This window comes from Octopus sinensis, linkage group LG9, assembly GCF_006345805.1.
Source record: "Octopus sinensis linkage group LG9, ASM634580v1, whole genome shotgun sequence".
In the NCBI taxonomy this organism is placed as follows: Eukaryota; Metazoa; Mollusca; class Cephalopoda; order Octopoda; family Octopodidae; genus Octopus; species Octopus sinensis.
Genome location: NC_043005.1, coordinates 37,647,239 through 37,663,956, shown reverse-complemented (window position 1 = coordinate 37,663,956; position 16,718 = coordinate 37,647,239). Strand labels below are relative to the sequence as shown.

Here is a 16,718-nt window from a genome sequence, read left to right as displayed (position 1 = left end):
TTACAAATAACATGCCTCAAATAGGTTATTGTTAACCATAAATAATACTGACAGTTAGAAGTCTAGCTTGCTGTGTTTTCTGAGTGAGACCCAAAACATGTTTTTGTTTTTGTTTTTTCCAGTTTCAGCTCTTGAGCTGTGGCCATGCTGGGGCACCGCCATTGTGGTGAAAGAGTACAGCAGGGATCACCACCCCCTGCCGGAGCCTCGTAGAGCTTTTTTAGGTGTTTTCGCTCAATAAACACACACAACGCCCGGTCTGAGAATCGAAAGCGCGATCCTGCGACCGCGAGTCCGCTGCCCTAACCACTGGGCCATTGCGCCTCTACATCAAAGCCTAATAACAATAATGAGATAAATATCTGATTTAAGCGCAAGGCCAGCACTTTTGAAGAGCAGAGTGGGTTAGTTGATTGCATTGACCAATTATCTGGTAAGTACTACACTTTATTGAACCCGAAAGGATAAATGGTTAAGTTCACCTTGGTTGAAATTGAATTCAGCATGTAAAGTGCGGGAACAATAACAGCAAAGTGTTTTTCTGAGAAACTCTTAGTTCTGCAAGTTCGTTGCCTTAATAATAATAATAATAATAATAATGATAATGATAATAATCCTTGGGCAAGTGTCTTCTACTATAGCCTCGGGCCAGCCAAAGCCTTGTGAGTGGATTTGGTAGACGGAAACTGAAAGAAGCCCATCGTATATATGTATATATATATGTATGTGCATATATGTTTGTGTGTCTGTGTTTGTCCCCCTAGCATTGTTTGACAACCGATGCTGGTGTGTTTATGTCCCCATCACATAGCGGTTCAGCAAAAGAGACCGATAGAATAAGTACTGGGCTTCCAAAGAATAAGTCCCACGATCGAGTTGCTCGATTAAAGGCGGTGCTCCAGCATGGCCACAGTCAAAATGATTGAAACAAGTAAAATGAGAAAAGAAGAGAATAATTATCCTTTCTACTAAAAGCACAAAGCCTGAAGTTTGTTAAAAGAGGACCAGTCAATTATATCAACCCCAGTGTTTCACTGGTACTTAATTTATCAAACCTGAAAGGATGAAAGGCAAAGTCAACCTAGGCAGAATCTGAACTCAGAATGAAGTGACAGACAAAATACTGCTAAGCATTTTGCCCAGCATACTGATGATTCTATCAAATAATGCCCTGATGCAATATCAGATAGTGGCTCACACGATTTCTGATCTTAACTGATTGGAAGTGTTACCAAGTACATGTTTTGTCTTGGTATAAAAGATGGGCTACAGCAAATATTCTGTTCAATACCACAGATTTGCTTGTCAGTTGCTTCATCTTAACAAGTTGAACAATATGGCTAACAATATGTGCATCTCAGATCACGAGCAGAAGTAGTGGGGGAGCATCATAGCCATGTGTTGAGAGGAATTCTTTGGGGTTTGAATAATTCACCTCTGGAAACATGGGTGAATCATTCAACATACTTAAACAACCATTATTCTAGGACTTGAGCATGATGGTCTACTCAACCTGTAGAAAATTCCAACTGGGCCCCCACCTGCAAGGTCGTGTGCTATTTATCTTAATATGAGATCACCATATCATGCACTTATTATTGTGATGCATGTGTTTGACATACCATTATCAGATAAGTAGTCATGATGGGTATACTGGGCTTCATATATTTGTACCCTAGTGTCACTTTGATGGCAAGCACTGCTCTCTCACTGAATAGTAATAATAATAATAATAATAATAATAACAATAATAATAATAATAATAATAATAATAATAATAATCCTTTCTACTATAAACACAAGGCCTGAAATTTGTGGGAGGGGTTATGTCATTTACATCGACCCAGTACTCAACTGGTTCTTAATTTATTGACCCGAAGGGATGAAAAGCAAAGTCAACTTCAGTGGAATTTGAACTCAGAATGTAGCGATGAGCAAAATACTGCTAAGTATTTCATCCAGCATGCCATTGATTCTGCAAGCTCGCCGCCTTAATAATGATAATCCTTTCTATTATAGGCACAAAACCTGAAATTTTGGGGGAGGGGGCTGTCAATTAGATTCACCAAAGTACACAACTGGTACTTAATTTTTCAACCCTAAAAGGGTGAAAGGCAAAATCGACCTCAGTGGAATTTGAACTCAGAACGTACAGACGAACTAAATGCTGCTAAGCATTTTGCCCACCATACTAATGATTCTACCAACTTACCAACTTAATAATAATAATAATAGTCAAAAATTATGATAATGAATTGATTCAAATTTTGGGTCAAAAGCACTAATTTTAGAAGGCGGGAGCTAGTCAATCCCCAGAACATGACTAGTACTTATGTTATCGACTCTGAAAGGATGGAAGATAAAGTTAACTTCAGTGGAATTTGAACTCAAAATGTAAATCCAGAAGAAATACCACTGAGCATTTGGTTCAGCTTGGTAATGATTCTGCCACTTCACCACCTCAATATTAATAATAACCTTTTCTACAATAGGCACAAGGCCTGAAATTTTGCGGGAGGGGTTAAGTTAATTACATTAACCCCAGTTTTCAAGTGATACTTACTTTATCAACCCTGAAAGGATGAAAGGCAAAGTTAACCTCGACAGAATTTGAAATTATAACATGAAGACGGATGAAATTCTGCTAAACATTTCACCTGGCATGATAACAATTCTGCCAGTTTACACCTGACTACTACTACTACTAATAATAATAATAATTTCTATGATAGGTGCAAAACCACAAATTTGGTGTGGACAGTTTAGTCGATTAAAGTTACCTCAGTATGTGTTTTCCATAAATTTAACATTTACTTTTTCATCCTTACATGAGTCAGAGACATTTTGTAAGGCAGATTTTCTATATAGCTGGATGCTCTTCTTGTCACTAACTGTCATTTGCTCCCAAACAAGAAGCATTTCGCCTAATTCTTTAAACAGTACATTGACCAGACACATTTCCAAAGAAGGTTGCAAATTGATGACAAGGAGTTTGCTTATAATGTACTATGTTAGGGCAAGAGGTCAAACATGAAAGCAAAATTTTCCTCAGTGGAATTTGAACTCAAAGCATAGTGCCAGACGAAATACTGCGAAGCATTTCATCTAGTGTGCTAACAATTTTGCCAGTTTGCAGCTTTAATAATAATAGTAATGATGATGATGATGATGATGATAATAATAATAATAATAATAATAATAATAATAATAATAATAATAATAATAATAATTCCACATGTAAGCAATGCCCGATGATGGTTTTATGAGTTGGCAAAAGGCCAGTGATTTTTAGGGTAAAGGGAAAGAGTTGAGTGTAGAGTCCAAATACTTCTTATCTGATTGACCCCCAACATTCTAATGATTCTGCCAGCTTTCCACCTTAATAATAATAATTTCTCCCATCCCCTAAATTATAATCATAATAATGATTATACGGTTTCTTTTCAAAGTCACTGAATTTATCCTCTGATCCAAACACAAGATGCACACATACACATACATACATACACACACACATACATGCACACATATACATACACGAACACATACATAGACACATGACCAAGTCAACCCGCCATAAAATTATTTCTCTCTTTAGTCACAAATTTCACTAAATTACCAAACCTCAGACATGATAAACTTAAGTGATTATTTATTCATTCATTTACTTACTTTATATCATAATTTGTGATATAAAATGAATAAGTGACCTAGTGGTTAGGATGTCACACCAAATCACCAAATCGTGGGTTCGATTCCCAGACTAGGTAGCATATTGTGTTCTTGAAGAAACCATTTCATTTCAAGTTTCTCTATTGGTGTATAGGGACCAGCATGTCAGAGAATAGACCTATCATTTTTTTCTGAATGTTGTAAAAGGCAACTACAAGAGGTTGAGGTAGGATATGAACTCCAACCTCGTAAGTCTCTCACCAGCAACAACTACCCAAACAGACCGATGCGTTGAGGGTAGTTGTCTGAATGGTGGAAAGGTATCATATACAAACAATAGGGAATTGCCAAGAAATAGTGATACACTGTTTCAGCACATGCTCCCTACTACTACTACTATTTGTGAACAATAGAGTCTTTGGCTTCATGTCTTTTAATGGATTAATCACTTGTTCATTTCTGATTGTCAGAGATTAGCAAGGGAGTGAATTCTCACTAGATGCAAGGAACTTTGTGAAGTATATCCACTTAACATAAATCAGAGAATACACAAAAACATACACACATGAATTCATATGTACGTACATATATACCAGTGGTTCCAACCTGTGGTCCACGGACTCCTGGTGGTCTGAAAAGGTAGTTCTGATGGGAGTGGAGGTCTGTGAACATGTTAAGCTGACAGACCTTTCAATATCGTGGGTTGCATGGGAAAACTCATTTAAATAAAAGAGGTCCTTGGTAGTGAAAAGGTCAGGAACCTCTGATATATATCATTGATTACTACTTTTTTACATACGTGTCCACTGTTTCCCCCTTTTTTTAAATTTTTTTTATTTCTCCCCATAAAACAATAATGCCATCTGGTTTCTAACATGTCACCCATTTTTCCCTTTCACTAACTATTCTTGTTCTTCACTCTCTCTTTCTTTTGATGAAGGACGAATGTTCAAATTGTAAACACACATTTTCTTTCTACTAATGCAACAAGCTAATGTCATATTTGTGAAACCTTATCTCTCTCCTGTGTTTTTTCTTCATTGATCTTTGTTTTTAGACTATATTCTTTTATTCTTTAATACATTTCAGTTATTTGACTGTGACCATGCTAGAGCAGTAACTTGAAATTTGTTTTTAGTTGAACAAATCGACCCCAGCACATTTTTTTAAAGCCTAGTACTAAGTTTCAGTGACGTAAACATACCAACACCAGTTGCCAATCAGTGACAGACACACAGACAGAGACATAAGTATATACATATATATATATATCTGTACAGATTAAAATCCTCTATTTACATAATATCAAAGTCTCATTCATTCTTTTGTTGTCATACTATTACTATTAATACATACATATAACATACATATATATATTTATACATACATACATACATACACACACTCACAGACACACACACACACACACACACACACACACACACACACATATATATATATATGCATATATATGCAATGGGCTTCTTTTAGTTTCTGTCTACTAAATCCATTCACAAGGCTTTGGTCAGCCTGAGATTATAGAAGAAGACAGTTGCCCAAGGTGCCACACCGTGGGACTGAACCTGGAGCCACGTGGTTCAGAAGCAAGCTTATATATATATATTTCATATATTTCATGTTATGCTGAACTCAGGTTCAGTAGAAGAAACCAGTCCAAATCTTTGTCAGAAAAATAGGATATGGACTGGTTAGCTTGTAATGGCTTGGAGTCATAATACATATAATAATGATAATGTCATGCTAAATAATTTGACTTTACTATTATATACATGTAAATGTATGTGTGCATATGTGTATGTATAAATGTGTGTATATTTATATATGTATAAATGTGTATAAGTTTATATATAGACATAAATGTGAGTATATATACATATACAGGGTTGGCCAAAAGTAAATCAAAACCAATAAATTCCAGGATTAAAACAGAGAATTATTTGATATGAGACTTCACTAATAAATAGACAAATGTTGAAAGAAAAATGGTGATATTTAACTCACAGGATTCAATTATTAAACATTCATAATTGGAATGAATAAATAAAATTGAATATTAAATATTTATGGAATTTTAATTTACTATCAGGTGACTTTGGCCAAACCTGTACATGTATGTATAACTGTGTGTGTATATACATATGTATAGATGTGTGCAAATATATATATATATGTATGTATGTATTTAGGAGTATATACAAGTCTATCATCATTTTTGTAATAATTTTAATGTCCATTTTTTCCTGGTTGCGCGGGTCAGACAAAAATCATTGAACTAGATTTTGTGTTATAGACGGTCTTCTTGCTGCCAGCTCCCACCTATTTCCAAGCAAGTAAATATTTCCCTTGGTCAATCGAACTCAAGCCTTACTATGATCAGACATACAGTTCTATATTTAAGAGATGAGGAATTATGTACATTATTTACATTATTTACATTTGACGGATATTTGTCCTCATCTTCTTTGTTGTTAACACAACGTTTCGGCTGATGTACCCTCCAGCCTTCTTCAAGTGTCATGGGGAAATTTCGAACCTGGGTTCTCAATTTCCTAAAGTATTTTTCGATGTTATCATTATTATTATTATTATTATTATTATATTATTATTATTATTATCATTATTATTATTATTATTGTTGTCAGGTGCCTGGAATCGAACTTGGAATCTTGGGGTTAGTAGCCCACACTCTTAACTACTACACCATATGCCACGGGCATATGGCATAGTGGTTATTTCCCCAAGACACCTGAAGAAGGCTGGAGGGTATATCAGCTGAAATGTTGTGTTAACAACAAACAAGATGAGGTCAAATATCCATCAAATGTAAATAATGTTAATAATATAAATAATGATCAGATATGTTTTCACAGAGGATTGCAAATAAACAACATTACTTTTAATGATGACGAAGTTGGTTTTCAATAAACATGTGATATTAAAACAATAGAGATAAGTACACACACACACACACACACATACACATTCATGCACACACAAATACACACATACATTTATTAATTGTTAATGCAATACATTATTTCAATTTCTATCAACTAAATACACTCACAAGTCTTCGGTTAGCTAGGGGCTGTAGTATAGGACTTTTATCCAAGTATGTCATGCAGTTAATCTGAACTTGAAGTTACATGGTTGTGAAGTGACATACACACACACACACACATGCACACAACAGACTTTAGTGCTGTTTCCATTGGCCAAATTGTGTTCACATGGTATTCTTCAACCCAAAGCTATAGTACAAGTCATATGTGGAAGCGTCCGAAAGAGGAATTAAAGCCAGCATAAATTCATATTTGTGTCTAGGCTATCCATATTCTATTCATATATTATACTTGTGCTTACACTGTCTATTTAACAACCATACTGCTTATTTTTGACTTTGCCTCCTAAACCTCCAGACAAAATATAAGGCAAACACTAAACTGGATGGGTTATTTACAATGTTGTATGAAGCAAATAGCATGATGCCAGAAAAGAGCTTTCTTTTGTACTGCATCTGTATGTCATTAGTGAGAAAGCAGAGCTATATGAGAAAGACTAACAAAAAAGACTACTCAGAGATGCCATTTGAAAATAAAAAGAATAACAGTAGAGTTAGAGTCAAAATGATGCAATGAAAAAATAAAAGAATTGATAATAGTAATTATGAGGCCTTGTGCCAAAATCAGAAACAATTATTAATATCATCATGTTATTATTATTAATACAAACACTACTAAGCTCAACTTTGCCTTTCATTCTCTTGGGGTTGATAAAAATTAAGTATCAGTCAATGTACTGGGATCAATGGCATTAACTAATGCCCTCTCCTCAGAACTGCTGGCCTTGTACTTAAATCAGAAATCCTATGCTCATACTTTAAAATCCTACCACCTCCTAGTATAAATCCATCTCCATCTCTATCATAGTCCTTCTCAGTGGATGTTAGTCTTGCAAAATTCGTGGTTACCTCATTAGAGTTGGTGCCACATGTAAAGCATTCAGTCCACACTGTAAAGTGGTTGGTGTTAGGAAGGGCATCCAGTAACAGAAAGTATGCCAAAGCAGACACTGAAACATGATGGGGGTCTCTGAAACACTGGGTCCTGTCAAACCATCCGACCCATGCCAGCATGGATCATAAAGTTTAGATGATGATGAATCAATTCCTACTAAGGTTAGTTTTGCCCATATTCCTTTCAGCATTGATAAAGTTCAGTACAACTCAAGTACAGTGGGACCACAAAAGAATGAAAGACAAAGTTGAGCTTGGTGGTATTACCATTATTAATTCTTTTATTTCTTCATTGGATTATTCTAACTCTCATCATGAACAGATTAGTTTACAACCAATCTTTTGAACAGAAAACAACTCAGGTGATGAACAACATCTCGAGTAATGAACATGCAAGTCAGGAACAACAATTGAGTGTAAGCTGGGAGTATTGACAGGAGGGCATCAGTTGCTGTCTAACTTTTGTTCAGTGCACATGCCTGCTTGAGTTCACTGTGCCTTCTCCTGAATTTCCTATGGGAAAAATAGGTTCAGTTTACAAACATTTTAGGTGACATTTTGGCCTTCAGAAATGAATTAAATTTGTAGACCGAAATTCTGTTGTACTGAGTTGAATGGCTTCGACTCAACCTTCTTCCTCAAAATTGCAAGCCTTGTGTTCAAATCAAAAACTTTTATTATCGAGTTAATTGAATCAGCTCCAGTTTGTTAAAGCTGTTTCTTTTAATGAAGTTAGTCTTGGTGAGAACAGAATGCAGAAAGTAAAGAAACATGATCAAATACTAGAAGGGATTTAGTAAAGCATTTAGGAAATTAATGACATTCTGCTTGAATGAATAGAAATACAGATCTCTCTCAACTTCATCATCATCATCATCATCATCATCATATAACATCTGTTTTCCATGCTTGCATGGGTTAAATAGTCTGACCAAGCTGGTAAGCTGGAGAGCTACACCAGGGCCCAGTTGTTTATTTTGTCTTTGTTTCTAACGCTGGATGTCTCTACTCTACAGAGTGTACTGGGTGGCTTATACATGTCACCATCAAGCTGCCATTCCTGTGTCACTGGTATGGGTGCCTTTTATGTGTCACTGACACAGGCACCTTTAACATGTCAATGGCATTGGCCATGACCATGATTTCACTTAGCTTGACATGTCTTCTAAATCACAGCAAATAGCCAAAAGACACAGTCAATAGTGAAGTATGTTTTATACCACAAGGGTGAAGAGAAGTCTGATGTTTTAGGCAGAAACACCGAAGTTCCCTAGTGGAATTCGAACTCAAGACATAAAGACAGACAAAATGCCACTAAGCATTTTGTCCAACGATTATGCCAACTCACTGCCTTAATAATAATAATAATAATAATAATAATAATAATAATAATAATAATAATAATAATAGTGGGATGGGCTACTGGACCTGATGAAAATTCTAACTGGACACCACCTACAAAGTCATGCATTGTTTATCTTGGTATGAGATCACCATGTCATGCCCATATGGTTGGGATGCATGTGCCTGGTGTAGTCACGATGGGTATTTTGGGCTTTACATATTTGTACCCCAGTGTTATTTTGATGACATGTCTTGCTCTTTCACCCAATCATAATAATAATAACAATAATAATGTTTTTAATATAGGCACAAGGCCTAAAATTTGAGGTAAGTGGCTGGCTAGTCAATAACTAGCTAGACAACACTAACCTCTCCCATCATCCGGCACTTGCCTGGCACTTTATCAACCCCAAAAGGTTTAAAAAGGGAAGTTGAGCTCAGTGTGATTTCAACTTAGAATGTAAAGAACTACAAGAAATGGTATTGAGCTTTTTGTCCCATTAGCAATTCTATTCTAAAAACTCTGAAAGACCAACTGGTGGTATACTAAGGTGGTGTACTAAGCCTACCACTCAATGTCTCCATGTTAAACTTAGTCAGGCTGGTGAAAATGACTGGTAAGCCAACTAATCTTATTCAGTGCTAATCTTCCCTATATATATATATATATATATATATATATATATATATATATAGCATATATTCATTCTTCTCAATGCCATCACTCAACCATCAAGTCATTATGAATGATATCAACTCGTATGTGGGAGTGCTGTACATCCTACACATGTTAAGGGAATCTCATCTAATGCACATTTAATTTTGGGCTTGGTTTCTCTAGCTGGATGCCCCTCTCTAACTAACTGTAGAGGATATACAAATGTAGTTTATCTTTATTAGAATTACTAGCAATAATATTTGCAATTATAATACCAGTAGAAGTGGTAGTCACTGTAGTTATATGAAAGTTGTAGTAATAGTAGTAATAGTAATAATAAAATGAAATAACAATCATAATTATAACAAAGGTCACAATTGTTTGCCATTGCAGTTGTTGCAATAGTTGTTGTTGTTGTTGCCTAACAGCAAAGAGATTAATAAGATATCAATATTGCAATGGAAAATCTAAGAAATTCCTTTGGCATCAGGACATAAAAGATTATTAAAAAAAAAAAAACAAGAAATTACTTGGAAACATGGATGTGGATGACACAGAAACAGAGGGATTAGAGGAAGGAAGGAAGTAATAGTTTTGCTGTGATTGACACTGGAATAGTGGATTCTATGAACAAATGAAGAATATAAAAGTAATTCAACGAATGATTTGTTTGTAGTTATTCACAGCAACTCATCAAACAGTTAATTAATGATCTGAACGAACTCATAAAACAATAACGATTCACAATAGCTCATTAACACCTGTGATAACTCACACCAGCTCAAGTAATTCTGAATGACGACTTACAACAATTCATTAGGTAGTTGGTGATAACCCGTACCAACATACAAAACAGTTAGTGATACAAAACCACAAGTCGTTGAAAGTTTGTAATGACTAACAACCAAGTTTCAAACATTTGATCATAAACAACAACAACAAAACAATTAAGTAATGAATTATTATTCACAGCATCATCAAACGCCAATTATAAACCAAAACAATTCATGAAATAATTATGATTGGAGTCATCAAGAGTTTGTTATGACTAAAGACTAAGTCTCCAAATATTTGGTGATAACTGATAAAAAGAGAAACTCATGACTCATAACAAATTCTTATAATTCTTGGTATCATCAAACACCAATCTTAAACCACAACAATTCATGAAATATTGATGATTAATAACAAGCTGTGAAACTCCAACTCATACTGGATGAAGGCAAATCACTAATTACCTACAGCAAATGAGAGGAACCAATTCTCTTAAAGTAACTCATCAAATATTAGTGGTAACTCACAGAAAATCCTTATTGGTGACTGAGACAATGTTAAGATCCAACAAAATTAACCGGAAACTAATTTCTTATACTCAGTAAATGATAAATTAGTTACCGAAAATTAGTTCTCAGAATTACTTTAGATGGAGTAAAACAATGGTTTCAAATAATTTTCAAGATTATTTTCTTATCAAGTCATTGCCTGTTTATTTTAGAATCCAAGGTCTGATGCATGTATTTCATAGTAACCTTCACTACCTTAATGATGATGATGATAATAATAATAATAATAAAACTAATAATAATAATAATAATAATAATAATAATAATATTATTATTTGTCGTAACTGGTACATCACACGTATTGAGAAGAGCATTGTCGATGTGAGAACTATTACTACCCATGTATTTTAATTTAACTTTAAAAAAAAAAAATGAACGAACTAGTGAGTTTAGTCTAATGGCCTACCAATGTATACTATGAGTTTCTTTGCCCTAGGAGTCGGGAAGACACTCAGCAAGAAATGGAAGCAAATTTGAAAGAAGAAGAAAAAAAGATAATAATAAATATAAAATAACAGCAATGGCTTCAAATTTTGGCACAGGGCTAGCAATATTGAGGGAAGGGGTAAGTTGATTACATTGACCCCTAGTAATCAACTGGCACTTAATTTATCAATCTTGAAAGGATTAATGGCAAAGCTGACTCTGGCAGAATTTGAACTCAGAATGTAAAAAATTGGATGATATACTGCTAAGCATTTTGTCCAGTGTACTAATGATTTTGCCAGCATACCACCTTAATAATAATGATTTATTTGTTGCAGAAACATCAGATGTGGGGTATATTGCATGGACAGTTTACAATTTGTGTTGGGTTTTACATATAAGGGAGAGAAGAGGGAGAATACTAAGAAATATACAAATAGTATACAAAATATATGTACACATCTGATATAGTCCTCCTGATCCTGGAAGACCTCATAGATTCAGGATTATCCATACCTCCAAAGGCTTGGACTCATGCCCAACTGCTGTTTTGAACTCTCCAATGTAGAAACACATGCTTAGAGTAGATCCATTCACTCAAACCATTTCTGCAACATTTATCTACATTTTGACAAATTCATAATGTTTTCACTGTTGTTGTTGCCTTTTTGACAGTCACTTGTAATCAAGTATGACTTGAAAGGAGAATTTTTTTCCATTTATGGGAGGGTACTTCATCCAAGATGTTCTACTCTTTTGTGGAATTATTGATGAATGATACCAGCACAACCCTACCTGAAGTATTGCACAATATCTTAACTTTAGGAAAGCATTAGATGAAAAAAAATAATGTTTCATTGAGAGAATATATTTAAAAAAAATATATATTATTTTGAAAATAGTGACTGCCATTATTTCATTGTTTACCTCTTATTTGTTTCAGTTATTGAACTGTAGTCATTTGGGGCATTGTCTTGAACAGTTTTTTTTTAGTCAAACAGGTCAATCCGAGGATTTATTTTTAAGTCTGGTACTTATTCTGCTGGTCTCTTTTGCTGAACTTCTAAGTTACAGGACAGAAACAGACCAAGATCTGTTATCAAGTAGTAGTGGTAGGGGATAATCAACACAGACACAAACATACACACACACACACACACACACACACACTCACACGATAGACTTTCACACCAATTCTGTTTACGAAATTCACTCACAAAGTACTGATTGACCTGGGGCTATAGTAGAAAGACACTTGCCTAAGGTGTCACACAGTAGGACTGAACATGAATCCACATGATTGCAAAACAAGCTTCTAAACCAAACAGACATCCCTGAGTCTATTAAATTCTATTAAATTACCAAAATACCCCTCGTTTTGTGGAAGCCAAACTTTTTTCACAGAACACTAATGTTCCTCTGTACCCACTTTGATAAACAATGGATAAAGTAAAAGTGAAAGTGATGGCATTAGAATTATTGCTATGTAGTTTCAATTTCTCCTCAGATGTAGCAGACAAAGGTACAGCTTAACCACTTGGAGAGATATTCTACATGTCTAATGATCAATTAGCATTCTACCAGTAATTGCCCAATGATTTCATTATTTACTCAAGGTTTGTTGTCTAAGCTTTTGAGGGCTTGCAACATATGGTTCTGATTAAGAAGATTTTTCCACTTCAATGCCTTTTCTTTCTTTTTGTTTTTGCTGCATGACTAAAAATGAAGGATTCTGTTCACAGCCAATAGGTACATCTTGGATCAAAAGGGTGGAGTAATATTAGAGAAGTTTATGTCAATCCTTAGTATCTAAAGATTGCTGAACTGTGAAAATAAATGGGAAGGAAGTGGGTTCTAGAACGGTAGTTATTGAAATGAAAGATTACATGCGATGTTTGCTTCGGTGTTTTAAAGTGAGAAATAACATAAGTGAGAAGAAGAGAAGCAAAGCAATTTGAAAAGAAAACGTTTAGTAAGAGTGTGTTTATGTAGGAATGTGTGTGTGTGTGTTTGTTGAATGTTTGTTGTGCTTGTTTGATGTGTGTGTGTGTGGTTAAATTTTGCAAAAGAAAACAAATATAGGAAAGTCTTAGGAGAGTATCTGCAACATAAATCCTCAGTTCTTAGGGAAAAAAAAAAAAATATTCTTGTGATCTTAGCAATCTCTAACGTCCCTTTGGTTTACAGTAAAGAAGGAAAAGAAAGAATAGATGTGAAGAAATAAGATAAAGCAGTGAACAGGTTGGTGGTGGTGGTGGTGGCGGCGGCGGTGGTGGTGGTGGTGGTGGTTGGGAGAAAGAGAGAAATATGGAAATGCAGAGAATGATATCTGCATCATAGTTTACACACCTAAACACACACAATGCAAATATGTGAGCCAATAAGAGGGATTTTAGGGAAGTTCCTGGTATTTCTAGTAGCCAAATATTTGCCAGTCATACTCCTCTGTGTTAAAAATTTAATGAGACACTGAATAGGGTAAACTTAGTGACATTACATCCAAAGAAGTACATCATCACCAGCCCCTGGACGTTACAAGCTATATGGGCATATTAGATGCATCGCATTTTCAACAGCACATAGTCAGGAAAAAGTTTACATCAATTTCAAATTTTGACACAAAGCCAGCAATTTCGGGGGATGGGTAAATTAATTACATCAACCCCTGTGCTCAACTGGATCATATTTTATCAATCCTAAAAGGATTAAAGGCAAGGTTGACCTCAGCAGAATTTGAACACAGAATATAAAGATAGATAAAATGCTGCTAAGCATTTGACACAGCATGCTCATGATTCTACCAGCTTGCTGCATAATTAGCATGTAATATTAAAATCAATCTAGTAGCACATAGGAAAACATTACAAAAGTACCTTAACTATAAAGAGTAAAGACCCCCTTCAGTCATGAATGACCATGGGATTACACCTAGAAAGTTCCCCTCTGAGGCACAAGTCTGGACTAGGTTGTTTATAAAAGACCAGCAGTCACACATGCATGTCAGTCTCCCCACTCTAAGCTACTGATGTTATCCAAGGGAAAGGCAAAGGGTGATACAGCTTGGCACCAGTGATGACGCAACACATTTCTACAGCTGAGTGAACTGGAGCAACATGAAATAAAGTGTCTTGCTCAAGAACAAAACACAGTCCAGTCTGCGAATTGAACTCACTACCTCACGATTGTAAGCCTAACGCTTGCTCTAATCACTGAGCCATGTACATTCAACTTCTTTAACTATAGCAGAAAATATTACTGTATATAAGAGTTAGGTTAGGTAGAAGAAACCATCTGAATTAAAATTAACATTTAGTAGTGAACATCAGGAACCAAATTAGCCTAATAGAAGCCCAACCTTGCATATAGGACCCAAGCTAATTTTTGGGTGGTCATTTTTTGTTGGGGTAAAAGTGCATTTTATATGTCATCAAATACTATTCTCATGCTGTTTGACCATCACTCACACTAGTAGTCTACCAAACCATTGGATTGGGCATAGAAATGTTTTATTGTTGATGTTAAATGTGGTTATGAATCTTAGCATTAGAAAAGTGATTTTCAGTGTAAGCACATCCTCAAAAAAAAAAAAAAAAAAAAAACAATGAAAGAATATCTATATAATTTCTCAATCTGCTGGAAATAGCAGTCATATTTTCCTCAAATAACATACCTTTATCTTAAAAAGGAACATATTAGATAATGTGGTCAAGAGTTTCCTACATATAGAAAATAGATTAGATTGTCACAACTGGAATGTCTTTGATCAAACATGTGTCCAATCAGGAGCTGATGTGGGGTTAAACAAAGAGAATGATTCACTACTATTTTACAGCAACCCACACTCTAAAATCCTTCTGCTTTGTAAATCTTTACCTGTCTCTGGGTCATATATTTCTGGTCTGCTTTTAATTTTTAACTCTTAAAAAATTGACACAAACCATTCTCTAATCTACAATATTCCTTTATCAAAGTATGATTCCTAAGACTCATAGAAATCCTATGGTAGAGACATCTATCTTTTTAAACAAAATATTTATAAGACCTGCAAAAAATATTGAAGTTCTTTCAGTTTAACGTGAGGACAGATCATGAAGAAATCAGTTAGATTGAATCTCAGCATAATACTGGCATTGGCAGAATCATTAGCACTCCGGGCAAAATGCTTAGCGGTATTTCACTCATCGCAACGTTCTGAGTTCAAATTCCGCCAAGGTCAACTTTGCTCGACTTTGCCTTCATCCTTTCAGGTTCGATAAATTAAGTACCAGTTACGTACTGGAGTCGATGTAATCAACTTAATCCCTTTGTCTGTCCTTGTTTGTCCCCTCTATGTTTAGCCCCTTGTGGACAATAAAGAAATAAGATATTTATTTTATTTGTCACTATAGGAATAGTCATGTAGCTCCTCTACAGCAAGAAACTTGTCCTACTGTGGCTCCTTCTCACATAATTTAATCTATTATCTTCTAGCATAAAGCCACCTTCTCAAGATTTGTAGTTATGCAAACTGCATGGGAACCTCACAGATGCTGGTAACATAAAAAGAAAAGTACTCAACACTTTCTGTAGAATAGATAGCATTAGAAAAACGTAACCATCTACAGAAAGCATGTCAAAGCATTGAAACATGATTTAGCCTTGAACCCTGTTGGAGCCTGTCAAACCATCCAACTCATGCTAGTATAGAAGATAGACATTAAAAGATGACGATGATGATGATTTGGAATTTCCTCTTTGTTAGGTTTTATTTCCAAAGTGGAAGTGTAACTACCAATTACTGAAGGTAAATAGAATGGGTGAAGGTGTGTGTGTTTTGGAATTGGAATGCAAGGGAACCACTGGTCAGAATAGTTTCTGAAGCTCATAAAGAGAATGAGCTACTTAAGATTAGATCAGTAAATAAAAATAAATTTTGTTAGAGGTATGTCAAATGTTTTCTTTGGAGGAGAGTGTATTGAACACGGAGATAAGGAAATAGTAAATGTAGGTATGAAATGGCAAACTATGAAATGGTGGGTGACAGAAAGGAAATATGGAGAGCTGGAGAAAGATTGCTGTAGGAGTGGAGATGTGGAGCTATATTTTGGGAATGGTACAATATGGTAATTCTGATATGATAGTTAGATCAGGCATCATGGGGGAAAAAATGATATAGGAGAGATGGAATTTGGTGACAGTATTTATTATTGCAATGAGATATCGGGATGTCTGATTCATACTGTCACAAGACAAGAGATAT

General features: G+C 35.1%; 1 protein-coding gene across 8 annotated transcripts in view; it reads right to left on the bottom strand.

Moving 5' to 3' along the window:
• Positions 1-16,718, bottom strand: part of LOC115215824 (protein lev-9-like) — a 1,149,105-nt gene that overhangs the window by 615,122 nt on the left and 517,265 nt on the right. The gene's annotated exons all lie outside the window — the stretch shown is intronic.